The following is a 9,968-nucleotide window of genomic DNA, read 5'->3' as shown; positions in this document are numbered from 1 at the left end:
CAGTCATCCCTGTTACTTTTGCACCTTTCTCTTCCACATGTCTTCCTTCCACTCAGCTTTCCATTAACACGCTTGGATGCGATGCTCTGCTTCTTTAGCAATGGTGTTTTTTTTACTGTGAAGAATACCAGTGACTGTCTGCTGAACAGTTGTCAAGTCAGCAGACTTCATTGTCACTGTTTAGCCAAAACATGTAATTTATGTTTAAGAAGAAAAAAAAGAAATTTCATAAAATTTTCAGAGAAGCCGCATTTTGGGTTTTCATTATCTATGAGCCATAGTCATCAAAATTAACAAAGAAATGCTCTTTCTCTGTGTACATATTAGTTTCACTTTTTGAATTGAATTGGTAAAATAAATAACATTTTTCCATGATATTCTAATTTACTGGGATGCACCACGCAGTCCTACCACGCTTGAACATTCTCTGGACCTCTTGACCAGTGTGTGAAGGTTACATTTGCTTAGGTACCGGAAAGTTGTTTTTCCTCCGGCAGCTGCGGGTTTGATTCTGCAAACGTGTTTTTTCAGGTTGACGAGTTGATAACAAAGGAGTGAACTAGTCAGGCGCTGAGTGCAGAAGTGGCAGGAGTCAGTGATCATCCATCACTCCTCTCAGAGTTGGCCGGTCATGCCTACAGAGGGAGAAAGATCGACTGTCACTTTCCTCGCAGCAGAGATGTCTCTGTAGAGCAAAGAGGGGGGAGGTGCTGGCAGAGTGACAGAAGGCAGCGGAGGTTAAAACAGGGACTGATAGTCAGCCGCATCCATCATCAAAATACTCTTTAGACAGAAGCCTTTGTTCCATGTTGCATCAGCACATCTGCTTGCGGACCTTTTACCCTTCTCGGCTGCTAACACATGCTCCATTTGCAGCTGTCTCTGAAGCAGGCACAAGCTCTATATGCTGAAGTCACAACACTCAAACGTCTCTGCTGTTATTTCTAGCAGCGGTGCCCCGACTCCCCGTCTGCCTCTTCCTGGGCTTAGTGCAAAGTCTGCTCAGTTTCCTCTGGGATGACTGCTGTCTTTTGAATAATTTAGTGCCGCCACAGCAAGCTCAGAGCAGTTAAGGACAGAGAGATGCTCTGAGCGAAACCTTTGGCGCTCTGTCATCCAGCCACCTGAATCCACCGACCTCTCGTCTGTCTTCACAGCTCTGGAGGATGAACACTGTTATGAACGTTTGTGTGTGTGTTCTCATCGTTTGACAATTTCTAACACGGAGCTACAGCTCACAACAGAAGCACTTTGCTCCGAGCAAACTGGGGCAATCCATCTTTTAGCTTCAATGATTCTATGATTAAGAGATTCAGCCTAACAAGTGCAGAACAGCTAACTGATGGGAGGGCACTGTGTGGACGCAGTCGGTGTCCTCCAGCTGTCAGAGAAAACCAGAGGAAGCATGAAAAAAGTTAAAAATAATTTTTAAAAGTCAACATTTTAGTAATCTGTGTGTATCCAATGCTTTGTGTACAGAAGTACGTATTTTAAACCTGCAAGATTTTCCTACATTCCAGAAACAACGTCAAAGTGTTGATGATTCTGTGGAAGAGACCAAGACAAAGCTGGCTTTACAAGTCTATACACAGAAATTGCTGCTTGTTCCTCTTTGCAAAATTGCTGAGTCTTAATCAGATTAGATGGAGGGCATCTGAGGACATCAATTTTCAGATCTTGTCAAAGATTCTGAATTGGATTCATATCTTTCTGAATTGGATTCATATCTGGAATTTGACTGGATCTTTCTACTACCAAAATGTTCTTTGGTATTTGGTATTTATTGTCACTCAGGCTGTATGTTTAGGGTTACGGTCCTACGTAAAGGGCAACCTCCACTACGATGTAAAGTCTTTTACCCAGACTGAAAGGTTTACTCTGAGAATAGACTTGTATTGAGCTCCTCCGTAAGTAGAGACGCCTCTGTCCAAACATGTTTAATTTTGGTCTCATTTGAGTTGAGTCAGTTGCCCAGCTGTGGTCATTTTGGATTTCATTAGAGGACACATCAGAGTAAAGACCATTAAAGAACACTTAACACATTAAAATTTGCAGTAACAACTTTCAAAATGTGGAAAGGGGAGTTTCAGGATGGAACATATTTGTATTTTACATTTCTTAGGGGTCACATGTTTAGCACTATCTCTTGAAATTTGGTTAAAAAAAAATTAGACATAGCTTGCAATTACGTATGTTCATTTGCTCTAATATATCACTCAGAACTCAGTGCACAAAATTTAGGAGTGAACAGGCAGAAACGGGGCCAATAAATGAAGCGGGAAATAATAAGAGGTACTGAGACTAAAATAAATTAGTGGAATGCAGAGCAACCTGCTAATGTTGCAAATTAGAATGTATGACTGCAAACAAAAAACAAAACAATGCATTTGCTGCTTAGGCTTGGAAGTTTGCAAACATCATTTGCATGAAATAAAAACTGCTTAAGAATTACTTGCACTTGGTTAAAACAAAGAAGTCTATTTTGCATGTGTTAGATAAGAAAGCTCCTCTGACTCTAATGCTGGTAAATCTGGAACTGCAAACAGCAGTTTATTAATTTTGTATGAAGACTAAATTAGAACCAGTCTAAAGACAATCTCGAGGAAATTAAAAGGCCAGTTACACCCGAAACCGCTAAGAAAGATCTACATTTGGGTCAGTTAGATCTTTAAAGGTGCATTTCAGCAACTTTGGACATAACAGAACTTTTTTATTAGTGTACACTTTCTCAAACGTTTGGGTTCTTGTAATTTATAATCCATCCAGGTTAAAAACATGTATTCAAAAAGCTTGAGTTTGTCATAGGAGAATAAATACCTCTGGTTGATAAAGGAGAAATGCTGCTATCTCAGTTGGATCAGTCACTCTTCCTCTGTCACCCATGTGTTTTAAGTTCCTACTCAATGTACGCATAATATCACAATACTGTCAAAGCTGCAGAATAGCAGCAACATCTCTCCATGGCTCAATCCAAGCATGAAAGAATTTAATTAATTCCAATTGTCAAGACGTTTTTCCATATGATTTCTCATGTTTGTACAATATTTTATGTCTCTACAACAAAATTCTTATACCATTAAAATGCAAAAACAATATAAAAAGTACGTGCTACTCAGCTCTCTAAATATTGTGATTATGTGTTATATTACTCATATGTGAAAAGTATTTTTGAAATATCTTGTGTTTTTCTTTTGACTCTGTGGCGTCTCTACACTTCTGTTATTGTCGAACTGTAAAGAGATGCGGCACAAAGTTTTACCAAGAATCCAGCCACCACTAAAACCTGACTTTGGAGGGGGGGAAAAAAAGTAAAACCAGTTGCTGAATCTCATGCGCTTAAGGGATCAGCTCCTCTTCTTTCTTCCTTTCTTTCTTCCTCATTATGAGATAGACGTTGCATTAATTTCTACAACCTTTAACCGTCACACAGGACACCAGCCAGCCTCACCTCTCTGCGACCTGCACCCTCCCTCTCCATAATCCCACAACAATGCAGAAAATCACATTAATGCACCAGAAGGATGGAGGTACAACACAATCTATGACAGCTGAGGCCAAAGGGGCGTAGCTATCATTTCCATACTAATGCCGCTGGTGAAGATGATGAGGAAGAGGCCAAAGCAGGGGCTTGCACTGTGTTGCTTGTTACAGAGAGGCTTTGTTGTTGGTAGTAGAGGGCAGAAACCCTGCTGCGAGGAAAATCATGTGCTGGTCCTCATCTGGTGCAGCCAGAGTCCATTTAGGCCCTGATCGCTACGGACGCCGGTCCTCTTCCTCCTGCTTTCCTCCGACACACACATACACACACAGACGACCAAAACTCTTTTCATATTTAAATGTGCCTTCGCGTCTCCTGCACGGCTCGTTTTACGTTGTGATTTTAACCGATATAATTGTGCATTCTAGGTTTACTAGAACATTTGTAGATTTTCTTTATTTATTTACATGTGAGCAAAACGATTCACGGCCAAAACATGAGCAACCTTTAGTTCTTTGTCACGCTCTGGCTGTGCGGACAGTGTAGGTGTAATGTCTCCTATTTAGATGCGATTCAAGGCCAGGCGTGGGTGCACTGCAACTTAGCTGCCCGCAGAAAAAAGAAGGAAAAAGCTAAAGTGAAGCCTCGGACAGCCACAGCTGCAGAAAACCGGTAACACCAATCACCTGTGAGGTAGCCAATTATCACGTGTGGTTGGGAGGAACTCTAAAATCAGTGGCATTTTATTAGCTCAGAGGAAAATGCAAACATGTGGTGGAAAGTACCAAAGCTGCTTTATGGCTTTATTTTGAAGGCTTGCGACCCGCTGAAGACCAGTTGTTCCTTCAAGATCTCCGTTTACATTAACAGATCCACCAAGCTCATCCTGGGGCGGTTTAATATAGCATCTCATACAGCACTGGTTCCCACTGAAACCAATGTTTATTTAATAGTACATGAACTCTCTAGTCCTATTTTTCTCCTATCTGGATTCAGATAGCTTGAGATCTGCTTGAAGCTATCTACTCTATATCTAGTGTTGTGATAGATTTGCCCCACCGTAATATTGTAGGAAATCACTTACAGAACACAACAAAACCATATAAAAATAAAAAAATAAAAAAAATGAGCTGCAGCTTTATAAAACATTCATGTATGAAAGCCACATCTGTTTAAAGTGCTGCTAAAGAGGCCTGCAGCCACAGTGCTGGACCAGGCGCATAGGAATTAAAGGGCTTTATGTCATTAACGGATCATGTTACAGTCACAGTTCACGCTATATAAATATATAATGTTTACTATGCTATATCTCTATCTGCATAGAGATATAAATATAGCACTTTGAATGAAGGTTGCTCTGTTTAAACCCCTGACATTTTGTTTGGTGTGCTGCTCTTCAATGTCAGATCAAGAGAGATAACTGAGTCCTTCAGAAAAGAGACATCATCTCACTGTCTGGAAAAAAAAAAAGTCTCCAAGTGGAGGACATTTGAAACAACTCCTGACACATCCACGCAAGTTAAATCGAAAAGCAGACCACAAGCTGCTAAAAGAAGTCTCCAAAAGCCTGAAAATGTCAAGCCAAAGCCACAAAAGGTTTTTGAGGCTGGTTGTTCAATGGTATGCTTGTGCAGTCAAAACGAGGACTGAGCTAACGTAGGACTGCAGACTTGATGCCTTCAGATGAAGTTAACTACATATTCGGTGGCATTTTAGTTTCTCCACAGCTTTTACACTTCTGTATTAATTATATTACTGTACTGAATTTCTCAACACTTAAATGAGGACATAAAATGCATCTTTGACGTCAGTTTGAACTTTTAAAATAAAACATTCAGTGCTCTGCCTTTTTCGAACAAGAAAGAACAACTAAAATCGTATTTTACTAAAATATTTCAAAGCAAAACTATCTCCCTCTTTTCCGATAGCTGTAATGTCCCACTCATCCTGCTTTTACAATCATTGGGGGAAAGATTCAAGGCATCAATTTGGACTCCACTTGCTTTCATGTGGGAGCTTCTCCAATATCCTGGCTCTTTGATGTGATTAAGATGGATTCAAACTTTCACTCGGCAAACCAGAAAATTCTCTCTATCACGGGAGAAAAGAATAAAGCAAACCCTTTCTTTGGTGTAAAGGTAAACTAATGAATCCATTTATCACTGTCAGTGAACTGGTTTTTTCCAACTAAACCGCACAATGCTAAAACTTTTTAAACCGCTTTGCAAATTTTAAGTAAAACTTCTCGTCCAGCCACACAATGATTGATGAATGCAGGCCAGTTAACAGCAAGAAAGATCACATTAAGCTTCACCACTGTGACTCATTTTGACATCATAAAAAATAACACTCTCCAGCTATCCAACAGAAGTGCTGAGAGAATGAATCACCGAGCAGCTTTCGGCAACAAAAAGGGAATACTTTCAAACGGAGACACTGAAGCTCGAAGCTGCCGTCCTCGTTTCGCAGGGAGAGAGTCACGTTCTGCGTGTAAAAAGAAGGGAAAGAAATTCATTTCAAAGACGAGGGGCCGACACTGACTGAAAAGTAATGAATATTTTACAGGTGAAGAGAGCAAAGCTGCGCTCTAGGTGACACTCTGGCGACTTTAGAGCTTATCAGAAAGCCATCACCCACAGAGCATGGCCGAAGCAGACCACGTGTCTGATTGTTTATCGGCAGAGCGCTCCGAGGTCCCCACTGTCCCTCCTGGCACCTGCGTGGTGCTTCCATTTTGGTCCAATCACTGTGACAGCATGAAGAAACATAAATGGTCATTTTGAAATGAAAGGAGCGCTGGTGTTGAGGTTCAGCCTCTAAAAATCCAGGCGTATGGAAGAAGTTTTATGCTTTAAATGCGAGTCTGGATCTTTGTGTTTAGCTGATATGAACTTAGCATGAACAGCAAATGAAACAGCTGCTGTACCCTGGTAGAAAAAATATATATAATATTCAACTTTGACCCACCGTCACACATTAAATCCGCGCATTGAGGCTATTTGATGTTTTATTAAAATGAAAAAGTCAACGTTTCTTATGGCTCAAACGAAAGCCCTGCAGCTTTATTGGAAAGCCGCACTGCAAAGCATTGACCACAGGGACACTGACTGAACACACTTTTTCCACCTCCACCTTTATTACTTCTCTGAAAATCTCATCATTTGTCATTCTAAGCCACTGCTACTCTTTGCATCTTACTCTGAAAGTCGCCGCAGAGGTTTTTCTATATGGCTTTAAAATGGAGGGGAAGAACGGGGACCTGAAGAAAAGCAAGGACTGTAAGAGTTTTTCAATTTAGCCAAACAAATAGTTCTCCTAGCCGTTTGCCTCTGTGAGACTGGATCTTGTAATGGTTTTTATGGTCTTTAGGTTGAAGGACTAAATAATTCTTTATTCATCTGGAGAGAGTAAACCATCCTCGATTTGAAACGGTGGAATTTTCAAAGTTACTACTTTTAAAGAAAATAACAAAACAGCAAAAGTTTGATTTCCGTATTTTTAAAATATGTACTGTTAGAAATTAGTTTTGATTTTTAAATTAAAGAACGATTGTACTTTATTTTGAGGCTGTAAATAAGGAAAATTATCAAACCTTCACATCAAGGGAGTTAGTACATCTCTCTTCTATGGAATATATTATAGAAAATAGCGAAAAAGCAAGGAATTTGCACACAAAAAAACACAAAAAAAAAACTTGAACTGGAATATGAATTACATTATTTAGCATCAGTAGTGGATATGCTGCACACACATTACATGAAAACACCAAAGGAGCTATTTTTCAAAAGTATATTTATATTTTAAAACATATTTTGAATTCTTTGGCATTTTTTTGACAGTAATTAGAAACACATTGGAGGGTCTGAGGGTCTGGAGTTACAGACCACTGAGCAGAACTACATTTGGCTTGTATTGTTTCTCACAGTCTGTTAGATGTTGACTGAAATAAAACATCTGTTAGCAGAATATGTTTAATTCTGAAACTTAAACAAGGTCTTTGCTCTTACGTCTACATTTTGACACTAAGAGCTAAGAAATCTGCTGAGAATCCCTTGATATCTTTCAAAAAACCTTCCATTTCTTTGCCAAAAAAAAAGCAGCTTCTTAGAAGTGTGAATTCTTCCTGTTCAGACAAGGTCTGACATATCAAACGACTTCATATGATCTTTAATTTTGTATTACATTTATGTTCCTAACGATGTCCCTGAACCATAACTCTGACTAGGCAATGAAGATGTGAGAACCCGGCAAAGAAAATGTGTTCTTGGAAAGGCACTCCTCCCCTTTTCAGATTTAAAATGGCTGGAATTATAAATTATTTTCAAATCTTTCTTCAAAAAAAAAAAAAAAATCTTTCAACTTTGCATGCATTTCTAAAATCAAGTCATTGTGTAACTAAACTTTTCATATTTACAAAACAAACTTCTGGGTGCAAAAACACGCTACGCTTTAAATTTTATGCACCTTTAAACCGCGAGACACCAATGAGACTGAAGAATTGCCGTGAGATATTATTTATGCATTTTTAAGAGAAAAATAACCTACCTTGGAGCAAACTTAAATTGTGAAAATTGAGCCCTTCTGAGGTGCTGGCACTTCACTTTTTTTTTTTAAATTATTTTCTAACTTCTCCTGAGTAATTGGGTTCTTCCTGTGTTTTCCCCTGGAGAGAAACAGAAATTGCATGAAATGAAGAGCAACATCTTTTTGCAAACACCTTGAAATGAAGAAAAGTGGAACTGACAACACATCCCTATAGCGTGTGTGGCCATCGTGCCAGCAAAGCAGTGCTTGAACAGGGGTATTTCTTGAAATGGCGTGTGTCTTCCATCCTGTGGGTGTTTGTGTGCTCAAGGTGCCTGCCAACTGAACGACTTTGCTGGGAGGGATTAGCAGTACAGTGATCTCTTCAAGTGTATCTGAAGCCTCGAAAAAAGAAATATTCAACTTCACACAGATTCGGGTAGAGTGCGCAAGACATCCAGAGCCTTTGCTGAGACTTTGCATGTTCTTGCATCATCGTACTTTTAATTGAGCTTCCTCTTCCTGTCCCATTTCTCTCCTCTCTGCCCAAAAGTGGGGAAACTGAGCACATCAATATTTCTCCCAGCAAATATATTTTTTTTAAAATGAGCCTATTGATGTTAAATTCACATCAGCTGTCAGCAACAACCCCAATGATCCACGCATACAAAGAAATCATTACAAACAAGTCAAGCAGTAATGAGAAATGAGGGGGGAAGTATGGAGCTTGCTTTCTAAAATAAAAGAAAATTGTAATGAGCTGATGAGAAGCGCACGCATCTCTCCCAGATGAGCGGCGTCAATGTTTAGATGCTACTTGCAGGCGAAACCAGAAGTTTACATACAGTAAGAGACACAAATACATTTTTTCCTAATTTCCTGAAGTTAAATTAAACCAAATGACTCTTGTTTTTGATCAATTAGAATTACCAAAGTTATTTATGTTTGTAAATGCCAGAAGGCTTTGCAACAACAACAACATATTTTTTTTACACTTTCTTTGAATTCTGAAATTTGCAGACTTGATTGGTTAATTGGTTTTTAAAGGTTGTATTTCATGGGTCAAATGTTTGGGTTTCCTTCCACAAATTTGAACAAAATACGTTTTGTACCTTGAAGTTTGCTAACAAATCTAAAATAAATTTAACAACAGATAAGAAACAAAATCATTGATACCAATCACTTTCGAAAAGGTTATAAAGCATTATCCACAAATGGAGAAACATAGAACTTGTGAACTTTACCAGAAGTGGACGACCTATTAACCCAAGAGGGAATCAATCAGTTAGCAAGGAGGTCAGAAAATAATAGAGGACAATGTCCGTAGTAGTGCAGACTCTGACTGCTACAGATGCTGTGTTCATGGTCCAATGATAAGAAAGAGACTGGGTAACTTGGCATCCATAAAATAGTTCAAATACCAACGCAACAACTGACCAAAAAGTGCACAAAGGGCAGTTTCATAAACAATATTTAGATGGAAACATTGGGGAAAGTTTTCAGTTCCCTACGAAGATAACAGCGAAACCTTTTGGAAGTTAAGTTTCCTGGTACATTTAGTATGAGACTAAATGCATTTCACATAAAGGATATCAGACTGGCAGTCGACCATGGTGATGGTAGAGTGATGCTCTGGGGACTCTTTACTGTTTCAGGAAGTACAAGACTTGCCTTATTTCCTGGAGCAGCAAAAACTGGAGTAAAACACTCATAAGCAGTTATTTCATACACTTAATGTTGTTGCTGAGTGGCAGAACCAAGTTTTAAGTGGTAATTACTTTATTACATCGGGCCAGGTTAGTATGAATATATTTTCAGCATTTTAAAAATACAATTCCCCATTTACTCATCTTATCTTTAGTGTTAAAAATATGTTGATGATCCAACACATTTAAGAGTGACAGAATAGCAAAAGTAAAAGAAATCACAACACTGTCTTTCTTATGATCCATTTGCGACTCCCTCC

This window comes from Poecilia formosa, unplaced genomic scaffold, assembly GCF_000485575.1.
Source record: "Poecilia formosa unplaced genomic scaffold, Poecilia_formosa-5.1.2 Scaffold257, whole genome shotgun sequence".
In the NCBI taxonomy this organism is placed as follows: Eukaryota; Metazoa; Chordata; class Actinopteri; order Cyprinodontiformes; family Poeciliidae; genus Poecilia; species Poecilia formosa.
This window is presented reverse-complemented; position numbering follows the sequence as displayed.